This window comes from Cardiocondyla obscurior, linkage group LG06, assembly GCF_019399895.1.
Source record: "Cardiocondyla obscurior isolate alpha-2009 linkage group LG06, Cobs3.1, whole genome shotgun sequence".
NCBI lineage: Eukaryota > Metazoa > Arthropoda > Insecta > Hymenoptera > Formicidae > Cardiocondyla > Cardiocondyla obscurior.
In genome coordinates, this window is record NC_091869.1 from 6,858,165 (window position 1) to 6,875,888 (window position 17,724).

The 17,724-nt window shown below is 44.1% G+C and overlaps 1 protein-coding gene across 5 annotated transcripts in view; it reads right to left on the reverse strand.

Moving 5' to 3' along the window:
• LOC139103435 (myelin transcription factor 1) overlaps positions 1-17,724 on the reverse strand; it is a 246,360-nt gene that overhangs the window by 191,665 nt on the left and 36,971 nt on the right. The window lies entirely within an intron of this gene.

Genomic DNA, 17,724 nt, shown 5'->3' on the forward strand with positions numbered 1-17,724 from the left:
CATTTCCACGGGAGTTAGGGCTTCGCGAGTGCGCGAAATTGAACGGAAGCCATCTACGCGACACGGAAGAGACGTCCTTATTCCCTCGCGATGAAATGAACAAGCGCGAAAGAGAGGAAGGAGGAATCCTGATGGGCTCGGGCAATAGGAAACAATAGTCGAGCGAAAAACAAAAAGTTCACTTCTCCCCTATTTCCCTCCCCCTACCCCCTTACCTTCCATACTATCCCAGGCATACGAAGTCTTCGCCTCGTCCTCCGATAGACTTCAATTATGAGCTTCCCGGGCATAAAAGAAATCTCAATATTACTGACAAATTTGAAAAGTTCCATAATTGATTCCTCGCAGCCTCCACCTTTCCCCCTTCGAATCGAAGGCGAGAGAAGAACTCCCGGGTAGGGGCTCGCCGAGAGTAGAAAACGGGAATGTAAGAGGGCGGAATGGGAACCAGAGGCAAAAACAATGGCCCCTTCCATTGCGAACTGTCCGATCGAAAGGATTGACGCTTCCGAGATATCCTCGAGAGAACTGACACCTTTGTCTCTGTTGAGAGCAAACGTTTCCAAGCACCCCGTCCCCATCTCATCGTGATTGGCCGGCCGACTCTAAGGGAGACATCGAAAACACGGTGTTCGCTCATCTCTCAAATTGAATAATCTTTTGCATTTCCGAAGTAATTAAAAAAAATAAAAAATATTAAAAAAAAAAAACGAGAATATAATTCTAAAAATAATATAATTTACAACTTAATAGTTATAACTTTATAATTAAAAAAAATATAAATTAATCAAATAGAAAATGTACTAAAATAATATAAAAAGGGGCTTGCATGTTTTCGAAATATTTTCAGAAAAAGATACATATCTATAGGATCGTTCTATCCCCTGAGAAGCGGCCTGAAAAGAAGAATAGGAGGGTAGAAAGTCGTAACGATGTCGCGTGGGATGCATTGTAGCACCATCGTTTGCGATTTATCGCAGTAATTATGAGGCTGTATTCGATGGTCATTAACGTTTCGCCACGACCACCATATGTCGACAGAACAATTTTTATTAACGTCAAATAGCACCGTCTACTATTCGTTGTCGAAATCGTGCCTTCTCACGACAGTCCGCGATTGTTCTCCGCCGCCGATAATTTACTTATATTGCTAGTCGATATGTTTAATCGTGATTCAGTATCGAATTCTCCAAAACGAGCGTGCTTCTCCAGTAGATAAGCAAAAGATACGATCTCATAAGAATAAAAATGTTGATGAGCTTTCTTCCGCAAGAGCGATTAAGAGAAATTTACACTGTATAAAAAGAAAATTATATCGCGCTAGAAGAATTAAACTCCATCGGTAGAAACAACTTTCCGATAAAATAAAAAGTGTTCCAAGTTTAAATTGGAATAAAATTAACAAAAGAATAGCTTTATTCCAATATTCTTCGGTCTATTCTCGGCACATTCGCATAGCAATGTGTCCCACGCGCGCGCGAACTAAGGAAATAAATTTTACAATTTAAATCGAAGCATCCCTTATCCTGTGCGGCCACTGGGGGAATCGAAGCGCAAGGATCTTCCGCGAGAGAAGGATGTTTTGGGACGCGCGGCAACAGTCACGTTTTCAGTCCGCGTGTCCGTCACGTATGCATATCTTGGGACACCGTGGTGAAACTACCCTTGGCGCTCGGCAACCCGTGGCTACGTCTCAGCCGGGCCTCGCTCGCCTCTCTAGTCCGCTCTCCCTCCCCCCCCGGTTTTCCCCCCTTCAGACCCTTCGCTCCCACGCGAAAACCCGTTTTCCCCCTCGCGGCCGCTCCCGTGGGAGCGCAGAACCGGACGTACGTGGTCAACGCGGGCCAAACTGTCGGCAAAGTTACGTAAAATAGTTAGCGACACTTCCAGCGACCCGCCGCTCGCTCCCCTTCCTACCCCGGCCGTGCCACCTCCGAGCAGACAGCAATGGTACGGACAGGCTGACCGGAGTGCCTCGGGAGTAAAAGGAGGACGAACACCCGGGGAATGAACGAGGGGGAGGATGGATACGACAAACGGGCTGTAGCACGGTATTCTGTCCGTTCGTCACTGATATATGGCCAACACGGGGACCTTGCACCCCGCCTGAGATACAACACGTACGTGACCGATATGCGCGAGATATCTATAGACACGCATGTCATCTCTTAAGGGCGCTCCCGCGCGCCAGGATGTATGCGTAGGGCTCGGCCTTGGGTTCTTTTTAGACATGATAACGGCGAATGCGCTTGCACACCCTGTGCATATAACCGGCAGCGTCAAAGCGTCGTAAATGGCAACGCGACTTCTCTTTGGAACGAAACTCTTGCTTTTGCCTCAGAGAAATTTATTCATAAAGGAAAATCTGATATTAAAACGTGTGCAACGGGGTACGCGCGTTACGAATATTAAAAGCACTTTGCTTGAAACACCCAACATCAGTTTTGCAACATTTTTATATCATTAATGATACTACGTATAATATTTAAACGTTTCTATTAAAAAAAAAAATAAAATAAAATAAAATAAAATTCAATAAAATATTATTTTATCATTGTTATCAAAATTCATATTAAATATCATTTTACTTATTGTCCATTAATAGTTTATCTTTCCTAAAGAAAAAGAGAGGAAGAGAGAGAGAGGAAGAGAGAGAAAGACGAGTTAATTGCCAACTCATTCGTAGCGGAGAGGAAAGCCTTGGGATGCTGGTTCTCCTAGCAGAGCTTGTGTTTCTAGGACGCAGTCTACCCTCTTCTCCGCTGCTTCCCTTCGTATCCCGTTTGTTTCTAGGGGCTCCGCAGACTGGCTAGAACGCCCGGGGCCAGAGCGGTGGTCCCGGGCCTTCACGAGCGCAGCTTGGCTCCCACCTACAGGCGGAACCATTTTATTCCGTTGACTATAACGCCAAACTTACTTGGCCGTGCACTAACCATTGCTACTGCCGACCCTCTCTACTAGTGGCACTGACGCAGAACCGGGCTAAACAGCAAGTTCAACGGTGCCGTTGTATCGCCACCTCCTGGGGATATACTAGCACCCTACGAGAAACCACCGAAGGTTTACCCGACCCTTTCCGCAACGATTCTCTTCGTGCTCCTTCTAGAGCCTCCGGTAATGTTCGCTACAATGGTACAGTCCGAAAAATAAACTGCCAGCGAAACAAAAATCGCCGGCAAGTAACAGAAAAGCGAATTGTTTAAATGGATTTTAATTGAAATTGTCATTAATGCGCTCAAATGTGCAAAATAAATTAAAGGCATTACGAGAAACGTGAAAAGTAAGATCTTATTTTTAAAATATTAAAGAGAAGTATATTTATAACGTAGATTTCTGTTAATTGAAGTATTAATTAGCAAGATTTTTATTATTCTTTAATTTAATCAAAAATCTTATAGATTCTCGATAAGATCGACAGATTTAGACAGAAATTGTAAAAGTACTTGACAAAGTTGGAATTAGATCCGTCCGTAACACAGGTTACGGAACTCTCGGCCAGGTAACCGAACTTTACGGAGTCTGCGCTCAGGACAACGAGACTCTTCGCTTTCGCGCCGCGGAAAGTCTCGGAACTTTGGTATCGAGTCGCGAGGGAGTCTTCGCGCGGTAATATTCAAGGTTATTCGCTGCAACCAAGGTCGCACTGCTCCACCGTACGAATAGGTCAAGGTTCGCGATGGGAACGAAGGCGAGTAGTGGCGAAGATAGGGCGAACGTCCCGTCAAATAAATACAAACGACAGGCAGGCCGAAGAAGAACAGACGGACAGAGGGGTTGGGCAAGTTTTTCCTCGGGAAATGGACTCCCGTTAAAATATTTTTTACGACACTTTTCCCGCTCGCATTTCCCCGCCGTCGTCCTGTGTCCGCGGTTACCGGTAGTCGAACTCCGGAGCAGAGTTCGCCAAGTTTCGCCATTAGACACGGTTAAAACTTTGTTCGAAACACTTTCGTCCGCGTGCCGTCCGCGACCGTGAAATAAGCGTGCTAAATTCTGAATATTTTCTTCTCACCCTTACCCTCCCTCCCTCTCGTCCCCCCCGGCGACCGTCCCTCTTGCCCGGAAACCCCCCGTTCCACTTTCGTTCCCCGGACTGGTTCCCGCGGACCCCCCGAATTGACCGCCGTTTCCGGTCTCGCCGGAATCCGCTGGCTCTTACGCGCCGATCTGTTCCTACCTCTTCCAAGTTCCGCACTTTCGAAGCAAACGCTAACTTCTTGGCAATGAATTTATGCAATCGCTAATTTAGTCCGCGGATATAAACTATCTTCGAATCGACCGTATCAAACGCGAAATGCTAATTAAAAGTAGAGCACCGTAAAATCGAATTACGCGGTGAACGCCTCGATATTGCCGTCAGCTAATCTCTCTTAAACGATTTAATGAAATTTGTAACGATAGCGACGCGAATATGCACACATTTCGCTAACGGCGTCTCATCTCGTAACAATTCGCCGTTTATTCTATTAATAAATAGTTGTAAATTGAATATAATGCACGGTAATATTTTAATTATAAATATTTAAGAACAATTTACAACAACTAATTAAAAAAAATCGATATCTATGGAAAGCATCCCGATACAACTGAGATATAAATGCAACGTGTACTGCTCCACGCGCTTGCGTTTCGTTAAATAAAAATCCTACATTGTTGTAATCGTAAATTGTCAATGATCTCGATAAAAGACACCCGTGACTACCTTTCGTCGATGTATCGCTCTAATTGTCACCAGAGACGTTTTCAGGGATGAAGGGAGACGGTACTTCTGGAGTGGAAGGCTAATTGTCGTCGAACGAAAGGTCCGAGAGGGTGACCGCATCCCTCGCGGCATCAACACGGCAAGGCACTCAAGCTTGGTCGTCTTTTAACTCATGTGGTGCACGTTCCTCCGCCGTGCGAGAGGGTTAAATACGGAGTTACTCGGTTCCCCTCTAAGCCTGTTATACGTCTCGAGGGGGTAGTCCCCGATCTCCTTCCTCTTTCCTACCTCGGACGATGCAGAAGCCAAACGACCTCCATACCTTTTCTTGCGTCTCTTAATCGACAAACATGATTTCAGGAAATCGCTGCCTACCTCGCTCGCAAATCAGTCCTCAGTTCTACGTGAGAATTGCACACCTCGCATTTCTTTTATTGAGAGAGAAAGAGAGAGAGATAATACTTAATTGTATCATTACGCTAAAAAAATATAATTTAAATATTTACAATTTTATTTATAATATAATTTAATCGTAATATAATATCATAATTTTGAGAACGTAATTTAAAAAAAAAAAAAAACTGCAAGCGTTATTTTTACGTCATGAAGATCTACGGACAGCCACTTTCCACGTATTACACTGAACGACAATGAATCGATTGAGAACGGATAGCAAAATCGTAAGAATGTCTCTCGTAAGAATCGTAAGTAATAGAGTGCCTTCGTGCATAAGACCGCTGGACGCGCCGTGTGGCCGGCGAAAACAACCCGTTCGAAATTCACGCAAACAAATAAGTCAATAAAACGATGTGTTCGCGCTATTAAATTGTCTTTAAACAGCGGCCATTCTTCGAAATCGTGCTAGAAGTCGCCGACAAAAGAATCACTGCTAACTTCGAAAACAACGAGAAAGAACGATATCGATTTTGCATAATACAAGATACCGCGGAACGCGCGTTTTGCACACGTAAGTTCCTTCTTGCTTTCGTTCTTTTACGCTTTACTTATACATTTTTTTTTTTTTTAGGGAAAAGTATATTACACGCGAAAAAAAAAATAATAGCAAATAAAATTAACAAGATAAAGAAAAATTAAGCTGACATTTACAGCACGCTGATGCATTTGCACATCGTTTTTATTGATAAGCGTGAGTAAAAACAAAATGCTAATGATGACAGGGAGGCGATACGATCTCTCTCTCTCTCTTAGCTTGTTTCCCTTCTGCTAAATAATTCGTTGTGGCCATTTAGGTACACGAAGGTCCCCGCCCGGATGATCAGACCATCCAAACTATCGAGGCTGACGGCGATTAATCCGGTATATATCGCATACCTCTGGGAATCATTAGTCGCTGCTGGTCTCGCTCTATAGATCGTCAGTGGAACTGATATCGCCAAAAGCACGGAAAGTAGCTCGCGAAGAGGAGGACGAAGCAGCGGGGGGGCAACAGCGCCTATGGGCGATGCCTTCACTGGATTAAAGGCGCATTACACCGCTCCAAAGGGCTCCTAATTAGATCCGGAAAGAAGCAAAGGGTTCTCCGAGTCGCGTAACTCGGTTTACCGAAGGGAGAAACCTACTACCTCTCGGCTCTCTCTTGGCATTAACGGCTTTCGCGTCCGTTGAGAGACGACCTTTTACCGCCCCTTCTTAACCCAATCGCCCCTTACCGATCAGCCACGTTCGCGGATATGACTAAAAGCTGTCAATTACAACAAGATATATTCGAATGTTCGAAAATTGTGACATTTTTTTTTTTTTTTTTGAAATAACAGAATGCGCAAGTTGTCGATCTTTAAAAAATGTGTTTCCGTAAATTTTTGATTAAAAAAAAAAAAAAGAAAGATAAGAAATTGACTTGAAGCTCGCCATTACACGAAACATCGGCGACCAAATAAAAGATATTTCAGAACAAGCGTACAACGGGGAGGGAATGCGCCTTTTATCGGACGAAGTTCGAGCCATTCGGTTTTATGGGTTCCAGGCTAAATACACGTAAGGGCTAGATCTACTTCTTCGTTTCAACATTGCATTATAAGAGGCTGGGGGTTTGTATCTTGGCTGAGTTATACGAACCGCCGTAAGTGATTGGCAAACAGATCGGCAGTCTTTACGACTAAGTACTTATCTGTGGTATCATAGTTTCTGCAGCTAGATAGATCTGTTGACCAAAGAAGCCGGAACCAACGATAAAAAAATATTTAATGCAACGAAAAAAAAAAAATAAACAATTTATTATTAATAACAATATTGCTATATTATAATTAAGATACCGCAGTTTCGTAAGTTTCAAAATTTTTGATTCTAATATTCACACAGCTGCAGGATTCGTTTAATAAAGAGAAAGAAACGAGGGATCGTTGTAAAGCTCATCGCGACGCCGCCGTGAAAGCTCAAGCGTTAAGACAAGAAAAGGAAAAACGTCACCGCAACATCTGGGCACATAGGTGCACCATAGTGGAACGAGCCGCTCAACTGCGTGCCTTAGCAACGGGGAAAAAAGCGAAAGAAAAGCAGAACGAGGTGGAGGAGGACCAAGAGGAGGGTGAGAAAACGGGGGTGGAAGAAAAAGGAAGTGGAATAAGGGTAGCAAGCAGAAGAAGAGGAAGAAGAAAAGGTACGGAGGCGTATCTGCCGCCCACGTACATGCTATCCCGAGGGTTTTGGTGGATCCTGGGCGTTCCTGGTACCAGGGTGGAAACCCAATCGTGGGTTCGAGGTTCGAAACGCGGCCGGCGCACTAAGGACGCAGACGCCCACCGTCCTGTCGACCCACCTTGTGCAGGGCCGTAACGCGCATCGCGTCGCGCAGGCGAAAAACGCACTGACCTCGATACCACCTCCACCATCCGATTTACACCACCACCCCAATCTCACCCGCGAGCTCCTGCAACCCCCCCAGCCGCCCACTTGTTCATCCACCCGCGCTCTTCGTTCTAATTCTCGTCAGCGGTCTACACACGCGCGGCGTTTCGAATCGCTCATCTCAACTGCCCACCCTTAGCATCTCTATTCTTTCTGTTTCGACGTCTCGCGCCCGCCAAAAAAGAAAAAAAAAATAAAAGAAAGAAAAGAAAAAAATAATGCTGCGGCTGCAGCGCACGTAATCGCAGCAGCGACTATCGTGCAACGGTTGAAGTGCAATAGATTGGAGAAACAGTTCGAACACGCCACGTCTAAGTTTCACGTTTCGTCCGGGGGTGGTTATCTATCGGTCGTTAGTCATGCGTAATCCTAACGAAATTCTAATAGTTGGTTTCACGTAGCCGACGAGCCCCTATTTACTAAGCAAATAATTCGTTTGTTAAAAGACACGGTCTTGCCTGCTTCTTGCACATAAAGTTTCAATTATAGTTGCAAAAAGAGCGATTTAGCGATTCGCCACGGCTCAAAGTTAACAGCGCGCCGTTTGTTTCCGCTTCCGATGTTCGTCTTTTCAAACGGAAGCGGGAAGAATTATTAACCGAGACCCAGTGTCGAAGGAGGACGAAAAGCCCTCGAGGACACTACACTAGGCAGCGCCGTTACCGGAGCATTAACTTTGAAGAGCATACATCCTGGAAAGTTCTCGCGCGAGCCGATTCGTTCGCAGGAAAGTTACTTCCCCGTAAACAACAAGTAGTTACCTACTCCAGAAACGTTCTGGCAGACTCCGTTCGTGTCTGTGCGCGTGCCGTCTGTGCGTGTATACGTACCGAGCCCCCGCGCAAGATGTCCGCGAAAACTGGAACTCGTAAACCACTGACACTATTAGAGTCGAAAACTTAAGACTCGCGGAAGAGATGGGATAGGAATTCGCGTCTTTAGATGCATTTCAACGTGCGATACAACGTTACGATGAGCTCGTTCTCCTTTATCGATTCTTATAAATTTTATAATCGCTAGAATCGTTCGTTTTAAAAATATTTTAATTTTTGCAAATATATTTTTTTATGCATTTAAATGCGTTTGTAAAAAATGTAAAATTTTTACGTCTCACTGATCTTTGCTTTAAATTTCAAATTATGTACTTCCAGTTTTCGAAGAATGCGAAAGCAGAACGAGAGTAATCAATCTTGACAAATATTCCGAGATATTACCGCAAGGCGGAACTATTCAGACAAAATATTGGAAGTAACTGTTGGAACATTAGGCACGAAAGGTCCGATCGACATGATTCATTTTCAATTCGGCTTAGATGCCACGGGGCGTCAGTGGCATTCAGCTGGTCTAAGTATGTTTAGGGGATTATTGGCCAAAGTTGGTGTCCTGGCACGATGATATATTGGAAGGGTCGACAATACCTACTCCGAACTCTTGGACAATACGCCTCCGTTTCGAACTCGATTCTAGGTGCGCGTACTCAAAGTCACAATACAACCTCTTTGCCACTGGCAGCTAAATATATCGCCGAAATTAAAGAGACTAAGTAATGAGCGAGTTAAACGCGTGTTACAATTTCTTTTACATAATTATCGATGTCGTCAAATTTATTTTACGACCAAAACTACTTTACATACTATCTAAGTAACGAATAAGTTTTTTTTTTCTCCAACATAAAAAAAGAAATGTTTAATTTTAATTGCAATTATTTCTCAAGAGATAAATATTAAAATTAATTTTTTTAGTTTCTTGTAAAAGATTGTTACGCCGAGGCTTTCAATTGCTGCACGCGCGAGAGAACATTTTAGATAAATACAGAACACAATCTAATGAATATTAAGAACACTGATATCAACGTTCCTAGCAAAAGGAAGTGTCGATGTTACCGGTAACGATGGTTATCATGTTGACGATGGCCGAGAGCAGGCCGGTCCCGCTTGGGGCGCAACTACCATCAGTCATTATTTTCCGCAACATTTAGCAAGCACTTCAAAACTGTTTCGCGCCCTCCTGCTACGTCCGCTATCCTGCCGCGAGCCCGAAACTTTCTCAAGTATGTGCCGTAGGAGCGAGCAGCGTGCTCCTCCTCGAAAGGCTCCTCTTTCATCGCTCAGCTACACCTAGAAAGGCCCGAGCTTTTTTCCATTGCTTCTGAAGATGAGTTATGAACCGCCAGGTCGTCGGAACCTGCTTCCTCATCCAACTCCGAAGAACAAGCAGTAATTAAGAACGATGCAAGAAAAAAAAAAAAACAACATACAATGTTGAGAAAATTAACCGAACAACCTCGCGAAAAGTATATCGGCTGACGATAGATGTAAGAATTCGTCTTACTATATGAGAAAACAAGCAAACACTTCGCAAAATAATATCAGCGATAATTTATATTTAACAACCGCCTAGCATTTTATTTATGAACCGGAAGCATCTTTGATATTTAATTTCTATAATTTTTATTACCGCTCGATTATCGTTTTATTGTTTTTATTAATGTGATAATAAATGTACGAAAATTTTTGGCCGCAATGCAGTTCTCCAGAATCACCGAGAACTGATGCAGAAACCGACATTATGTCGCGGCAGTGAATCGTAGCGGCGCGTTCTAGCTACTTGCGCAAGCCGGAATTACGGGCGATACCAATGTCATTCGGCTTCGAAATGCTACCTATCCTCCTCCGTGCCAACTTTAAATTACTGATAATACCGATCAGAGACGGATTCAGTCGGCTGGCTTTCAGCAGTACACTGCATTCATCGATCGTACCATGACGACTGTTTACTGGATTTTCCGCGACTTCTTGTCCCCTGTCCTTTTCCCCTTCCTCCCCCCCCGCGACGCGCGGGGGTGGGATAGAAGCCACCGAGGACCACGGAAGTTTTAATCGAATTTATCGCAATGCTATTCATGAGAGATAGGGAGCGAGCGAGAGGAAGCGAATGAGAGAAAACGCGGTGAACGATGAAGAGAATCGGAGAGAAAAGAGCGAAAGAGAGACACGAGAGAGGACGGAGAAGGGAAGAGAGCGCCGTACGTCTCGACGTCACGTATAGGAGTGGCAGTAGTACTAGTCTCGAATATTCCCGCCTCGCGAGTGCCGCAAGGCCGCCCTTTCCTACGCCGAAGACTGTCGAAATGCGCGAGCTAAAAGTGCCGCGCGCTGCATGTAAGTTCCCTGAAAGTAAGTTCGGTGTCTTCTCCTCGGCGACTGCACCAGGTCCCGACTAATCGGAATTACAAATGCTTCCTCCTGCCCCCTTCACCGCCGATGTTCCCTTTTCTAAAGGCAGCCGTTCGTCTTCGTTTCTCACGTGGATGTCTAATTCAAATTTTGGACTTGCGACGCCTCCGACACTTGTCGGCGCGTCAATCGCATTCTATTAGCGATAAAACGACTCCGTAACTTCGTCGTGAAAAAATATTTTACTTTGAAGGAATATATATATACATAAAAATTCATTAACATATATTTTAAAAGGATCGTTAATGTTATCCGCGAATTAAACGTATCTTAATTTTTTTTTTTCCCCTCTTTATTAATTATCACGTACTTAAGAAAAAAACGTGTTCGATAAAACTGAAACGGTGCGCAAGAGAGAACAATAAATCGTCCTTCCTTGCCACATTCCTGCAGTTTGTATCGTGTTTCCAGATGAATGGACCACCGCCTGAATTCAGAGTGGCCAATTCCTTGCGCAAACCCAGGCGACTGGAAGGCCAGGAGGAAGCAAATTGATTCTGCACGGACCGTCGCCAGAACTTGGTCGATTTATTTGATTACGGTGCGCATGATTAGCAATATTGACAAATTAACTCTTGGCCAGTTGCTCGGACACTCCGTACGTAAACTGTTGACCATAGCTGCGACCTCGGCCACGTAGTTGTGTTAAAATAAAAATTTTGAATTTAACGTTATCTATCGAAAAATTATTAAAAGCGCAGTAAATAACTGCCAATTATTTTGAGAATATTAAATAATAATATAATTTAACAAAAAACCGTAACTATTTATATTAAATTCTAATAACGTTATCATTTATATTCACAAATTTGTCGATAATTGCTTAGTTGCTGTCAAATTTTGATATCTTATCAAAAAAAAAAAAATATATATAAATTTAATACCGTATGTAGTAACGAAAGCTGGCTTTTATATTACTTTGAACGTTGGACAATCTTGAGATTAAAGCCAGGAACAAATCAGAGATCGTTCTATCACCTGAAAAAGTATTGGGAAACGTCGAGGCGTCGGTCGCCAGGGCATATACCGTGAAAAAGACGAGGAAACGAGATAGGCAGAGATATTCGACTCCCTATATCCATATCAAACTTGTACCTTGTCCCCCTCGAAGCCAGGCCTGAAACTTTTTCTCGTATGTAATTCGATATGGAAACGAAGTCGAAAGGTACTTTAGAGCCGGCGAAGAACGATGCTCGGGAACGCGGAGCGTTCGCGCTGACGCGAAAGCTCGTACCTTGACGGGAATCACGAAGAAACGAACGTTTCGCGACGATAAAATAATAAATTCGCGTCAATGAACTGAACATAGTTTCTAAGATGCCAATGCTCATATCCGAACGACCACTCCGTCGAATCACCCCCTCGTTCGCTGCTCGTACACCAGCTCGTGAACGTAAGGGCGTCAGACCAGTGGGGTTGAAACGAAAAGGAGTCTCCTTAGGGCACTTAAGGGCATCCTTGTGCGACCCTGTCGACCCGGCCGGCCGGATTCTCCAAACAACTTCATGATTTGCTTGATTGCACCCGCCGATAACTGCTTCCAGATACACGCGAGAGAGATTCACGAAGAACTGAAAACCTCGTCAACTCGTCGTAATCCTTCCGCCGAATCGCTTTTTTTATGTACAAAATTATCGGAAACGCGAGATTAAATAGAGAATATCGTTTCGCTGCAGAACTTCCGATTCTTTACGCGAAATAACAGCGGCTACTTATCTGAACGTTTATCGAAATCATCGTTACTATTTATTATACCGTCTATCAATTTAATATATTGTATTCAATTAATAAATGCGTAATAGAAAACGTTTTCCCATCGAGAGAAATACTTGCGTCTGAGATATGCAATGGCGCGAGTTGCAAAGTTTCCGCGAGCGTGGGTAAAACGATAGAAGGAAATTTAGCCGCAACAAAGTTCATAATTGTGCAATGCCAGGCGGGATGCTGTGCCGTTTCATGGCAATTAGTAGTAATTATTAACTACTTTGTGACGGGGTGGTCTCATAGCCAGCTCACGGAAATTCGTTACAGATGGTTTTGCTCTTCACACATCGCCTCGGAATTTATCGCGACATCCATACTCGAATGTAATATCAATGCAGCATTTAATAATAATAGACGAGTCGCAAATTACTTCGGACTTTTCTTCGCTAAAGTTACATTTCCGCCGGCGGAACTTTTTTCCTCTTTTTATTACCACGATGAAGTTATGTCTTTACGATTGTAAGTACCACGACTCGAGCTGTGCGGTGCAAATACGACTGCGTTTTCGCGCAAAGATTTTGTCGTAAAGGTGGCGAGCCTAATGAATCCGTTAGGCACGACGTCGGTGGGTTCTCCGTATAAGGATCCCCGCGGCGATAATGCAAGAAATCCTACGGACTGGAGGAAAACGCGACGACGGTTATTTCCACCTAGCATACTAAGAGTAGTTCTGGCGCGTTACAACAAAGTTGAGAAACGTGCGTTTACACGCTCGCGTGTGCGGGTACCGGAAGGACGCGCTGGCCGAGGCGTAGTACAAGCTGGTGCGGCCGAGCGAGAGAGGCCCTTCGCCAACCAGATTTACTACCCTCTCCTGTAATTATCATCATAAAGTCGACTTTACGAGCAGTAAGAGCCCTCGTAAAGGAATGCTTCATTTCGCCCACACGCCACTCCGCCCCCGGCGCGGGGAACCGCTGCCTTTCGACAACCCCCCGGGGCTACAGCATCACCTACGGAAAACCACCTTGGCCGTCTCTCGGCCCTACCAGCCTGCCGGCCGCATCTCTCTTTCTTCCTTTCCTCAGTGCGCCCTTCAACTATACCGGGAACGTTAAAACCTGCCCAGGGCTACCTTTTACCTACCACCCGGCGATCCTACGACTGCAAAGATCGCGAGCCGCGAGCCAAATAAAACCTCAACGTAAAGAAAAAAAAAAAAATGGTACCATTAAAAAAATGTGTTTTAGAAACTACGTTTGAATATCCTAATTAAATTGGTGCACATTTGTATTATTGATCGATATGAAACAATATCTTTCTGGCAACGGTTCGCGAAATCGAGTAAATACGAAATAAGAGAAAAAGTAAGGCGAGACTCGTGAAGAACCTCGATGAAAACTACAGGCAAACGAGACGGACGAATAACGCCGAAGTAACGGTAACAATTTAAATACAATTTGAATATTTAACGGGCCGCACTTGGGCTCTCTGTCGCCGCCTCCCTTTTTCTTCGCAGCGCCATGCGGCACTAAACTACCATAATTACCAAGAGTTCAACGGGAATTAAGGCCGCTTGATAGCAGAGGAGTAAACGTTAGAAGAGCGCCAGCGACGGTCGGCGAGTACGTATATTTTATTAACGCTATATTTACCGGGCGACCAGCAACTTGTTTACTTTCTAAGACACACACAGTTCCACCGGAGCGACTTTCGCATCTGCTGCCCCGTACGAACTGCCCTCTCACCCCCCCGTTCTCTCCCCCCCCCCTGTAATGCCGGGCTTTTCGCTAACGGTATGTCATTTAAGTAGACCGATCCCCTCGAGACTGCCTATCGCGAGATATTACAATTACACGTTATGATATAGCATTTATTTCGATCTAAATTGAACTATGAAAGAGTATCACGGTTTACTCTGGGCGTTCGATAATTCAGCTCGTTAACCTTATTGCGAACTACCATTCGTTACTTATCATTAAGTTTAGATTACTCGACAAACTTTTGACGATTTAGCTCGCGCTCTATAACCTGCCGCGAAGATTAAGAAATATATTTTTGCACGTGCTGCTGGATATTTATCACGTATGTACATATATTTTAATTAATAGAAATTTTTTTTTAATGATATACGAAGCCTCGGTACGTAATTAGAAGACGAAATGGTTCGAGGGAAACGTATCGCGGTTCGGTGGAAATTAATCAAATTATTGTTAATGCATCTGGGACAAGTCAATCAAGATCTTATATTTCAAAGGCTCTCTCAGCGAGCCCGCCTTACCATTTCGAACTCGCGGAGCACTCGGTGTCATTAACTGTCGGGCGTGGGAGTTTACGAGCAACTCCGGCCTCGGGATCGAGTCTTTTTCTTTAGCTCGCCGATATTGCCGTGATCGAATTAACGATCGGCTTTGTGCACTCCGTTTGGTACCTGCCAAATGCTTTAATGCCATTATCTTCATTAGCGGCGGAACCGACGCGGATTACAATACCTAATGAACCGCCTCGTGGCGGGCGAGTGTAACTTTTTCCAAGCTTCCTCGGCCTCCGTTCGTTTCCCCCCCGCCTTTAGGTCACCCTCGCCCATCCCGTCTCACCCGCCCACCCCCGGGGGAGGTAGCCGGCAATCTCCTTTTCTAGAGGTTCGTGAAAGCCAAATAAAAATAAACAAATTTGTTTGTATCGCAAATGCGCGTGGTCCGCGAAAGGGCCTTTGACTAGAACGAGAGACGCCTGGGTATACTGGTTAACTCGGATTTGCAATTTTAATTACGTACTGCCGCGAGATGCGGAATACCCGGCGAAAGAGGGAAGGAGAGAGATGGGGAATTAGTCGGGAAAGGAAAACTCATTTGATGAGAAGAAAATCCATGGGAGACAATATCCTCTCGGTGAGCATTATCATCATACATTTTGCGCCAAACTTACGGGATTTCAATGGGAAAAAAAAATTGTATCTAATAAATACGATCCGCGATAATTTATCGTTCCAAATACGCGTCATGTTTTTAGATATTTTTTTATATTTTTCGATACGGTATTTTAATAATTCGAGGCAAGACGTTTCCGTAGCCGAATAAAGCGTTTCTTTTAACCATCGATCAATGCAGTTTTTGTCAACTGTAATGTAACTTTTGAATGGCTACAAAGTTGTTATCAATGAAGAGATGATTTCGTGACAAGTCTCTCTTTCTCTCTCTTTCTCTCTCTCTCTCTCTATTGCGGGTAATTCACCTGCAAACTGGGAAACTCGATTAACTCGAATATTACGTTGCGTAGAAAATAATAGAGGGAACATAAGCTCTTTGCACAAAAAAAAAAATAAAAAATTTAACGAGATCAGAGCTCAAAATAAAAGAACGCGATTTCTAAAAAATAAAAACGCGATACAAAGACAAAAGACAAATAAAGCGAAGCTTTACCATTTTTTTCATTGAGCGCGGATTATTATAAAATGCCGAAACAAAGCTGAAAATGCGAGTATCCGTCGACTTTTCTATAAAGAAACAAAGGAGAGGTTTATCGTAACGCAAGAGAAATCCCTTTTCGCTTCAGAGAGCGCGGTTTAAGTAACAAGTTGTCCTGTCCACGGTTTTTTTTTTTTCGTCTCTTGCCGACTGACTCGTCAAAGAAGAACTTGCTACATCACAGCGAATCGAAAATACCAGCCGTCGCACCACACTCGATCGCTTTCCAAGTAATTCTCCGACTTTCTTCTCGCTAATGTGAAAAATTCTCCTCGCTTTCGTTTTTGCGCAAATAAAAACATATTGCTACGAGTGCTCCGCGATAACCTTTCGGTTTTAATTTTTGTGCATTGCTCCTTTTTTTCCCGGGACTACAATAAATTAACAGAAGGAAGGGGGGAAATTAAAGTTCTCGTAAAGTAAATCTTACGTCGCGTCTGATATAACGACGAGAGAAGAGCGCGCTTTTAATTTATCTCATATTTATCATGTCAACTGGGAGAAATTTGACTCGTATCTCTTTGAAAAGTTTGACAGGTTTCGCCAACTCCTATTACTGGGCTGCCACATGGGAGCGGGCCGTCGTTTCTAGCGGGTTCACACCGACGTCCACGATGTCACACGCTGTAACGTATCGACTGCTCTCGACGTATCTACATGCTAACAGTTAGCGCCAGTTCACGCGACAGCCTACGTCAGCCAGCCACAATCGAAGTTCAGACACTGGCCATCGAAGATTGCATCTCGACAATTGGATACCATTAACGTTGCAGTCGCGACGGAAACACGCGGCGCTGATAAATGAGATACATGCTTTCGTTTCTTTAGTGGAAAAATACTAAAAAAAAAAAAAAAAAACGTGCGCGTCAAGCTATATCGATTCTCGCGAACGCGATTTAAATAAATACGAAAGAGAAAAAGAAAGGAAAAGAAGGAGACGGTGTCCCGTGGGGGTGGGAGGGATTCGTTGCCCTATCTACGAATGATTTGTGAATATGCAAGGGCAATGGGACGTCTCCTTCGGGAGAACGCGACGGTCAAGATAGTCCCCGGATCCCTGGGCGCCTAAAACACGGAAAATATTCGAGTGGACAGCCGCAAATTTATCGTCCGCTGCAACCCTAAATTTTCCATTACACATCGAATCCCGAACATGTCGTGAAAAAAATTGTGCCGGGAATCCATTCGTTCTCCCTTCGCGACCCGTCGCTGATCGTCTCCCCTTAACAATTTCAAATCTAATCGATTGCGCGAATTTATATATTTATTTTCCAGCGATTCTTCAAGACGTTGACAAAAGGTGGATAAATAGAGAGAAATTTGTCGGACAGAACAATGTATTCATTCGGGGCACTTCGAACTATTTCAGAAGCGTCAGAGTAAAGTTGCATAAAATCACTTTTCAACGTGCTAAAACGTCGCTGACGTTACAGACGAAATTAATTGCTCCGAAAATATATATTATATATAAAATCGAGGGGTTTAGATCCTAAAGTTCTCCAAATGATCACCGAGAGGTGACAGGGGGAAGGGAAGAGAAAGGGGACGCGCTCTTTCTGGGAACTGCAAAACTGCATTTATCGTTTCGCGCCTTTGAGAGAAAGGGGTATTTCTTTCGGTTATTACGGCTCTTACCGGTGTTAACGCTTCGCGCCGAACCGCGCCGGGGCCCGGTAATAAAGCCCTAAGAATACAGGGCCGATCGTAAAATGATAATTGCCGCCATAAACCTAAGTGATATTGAACTTGA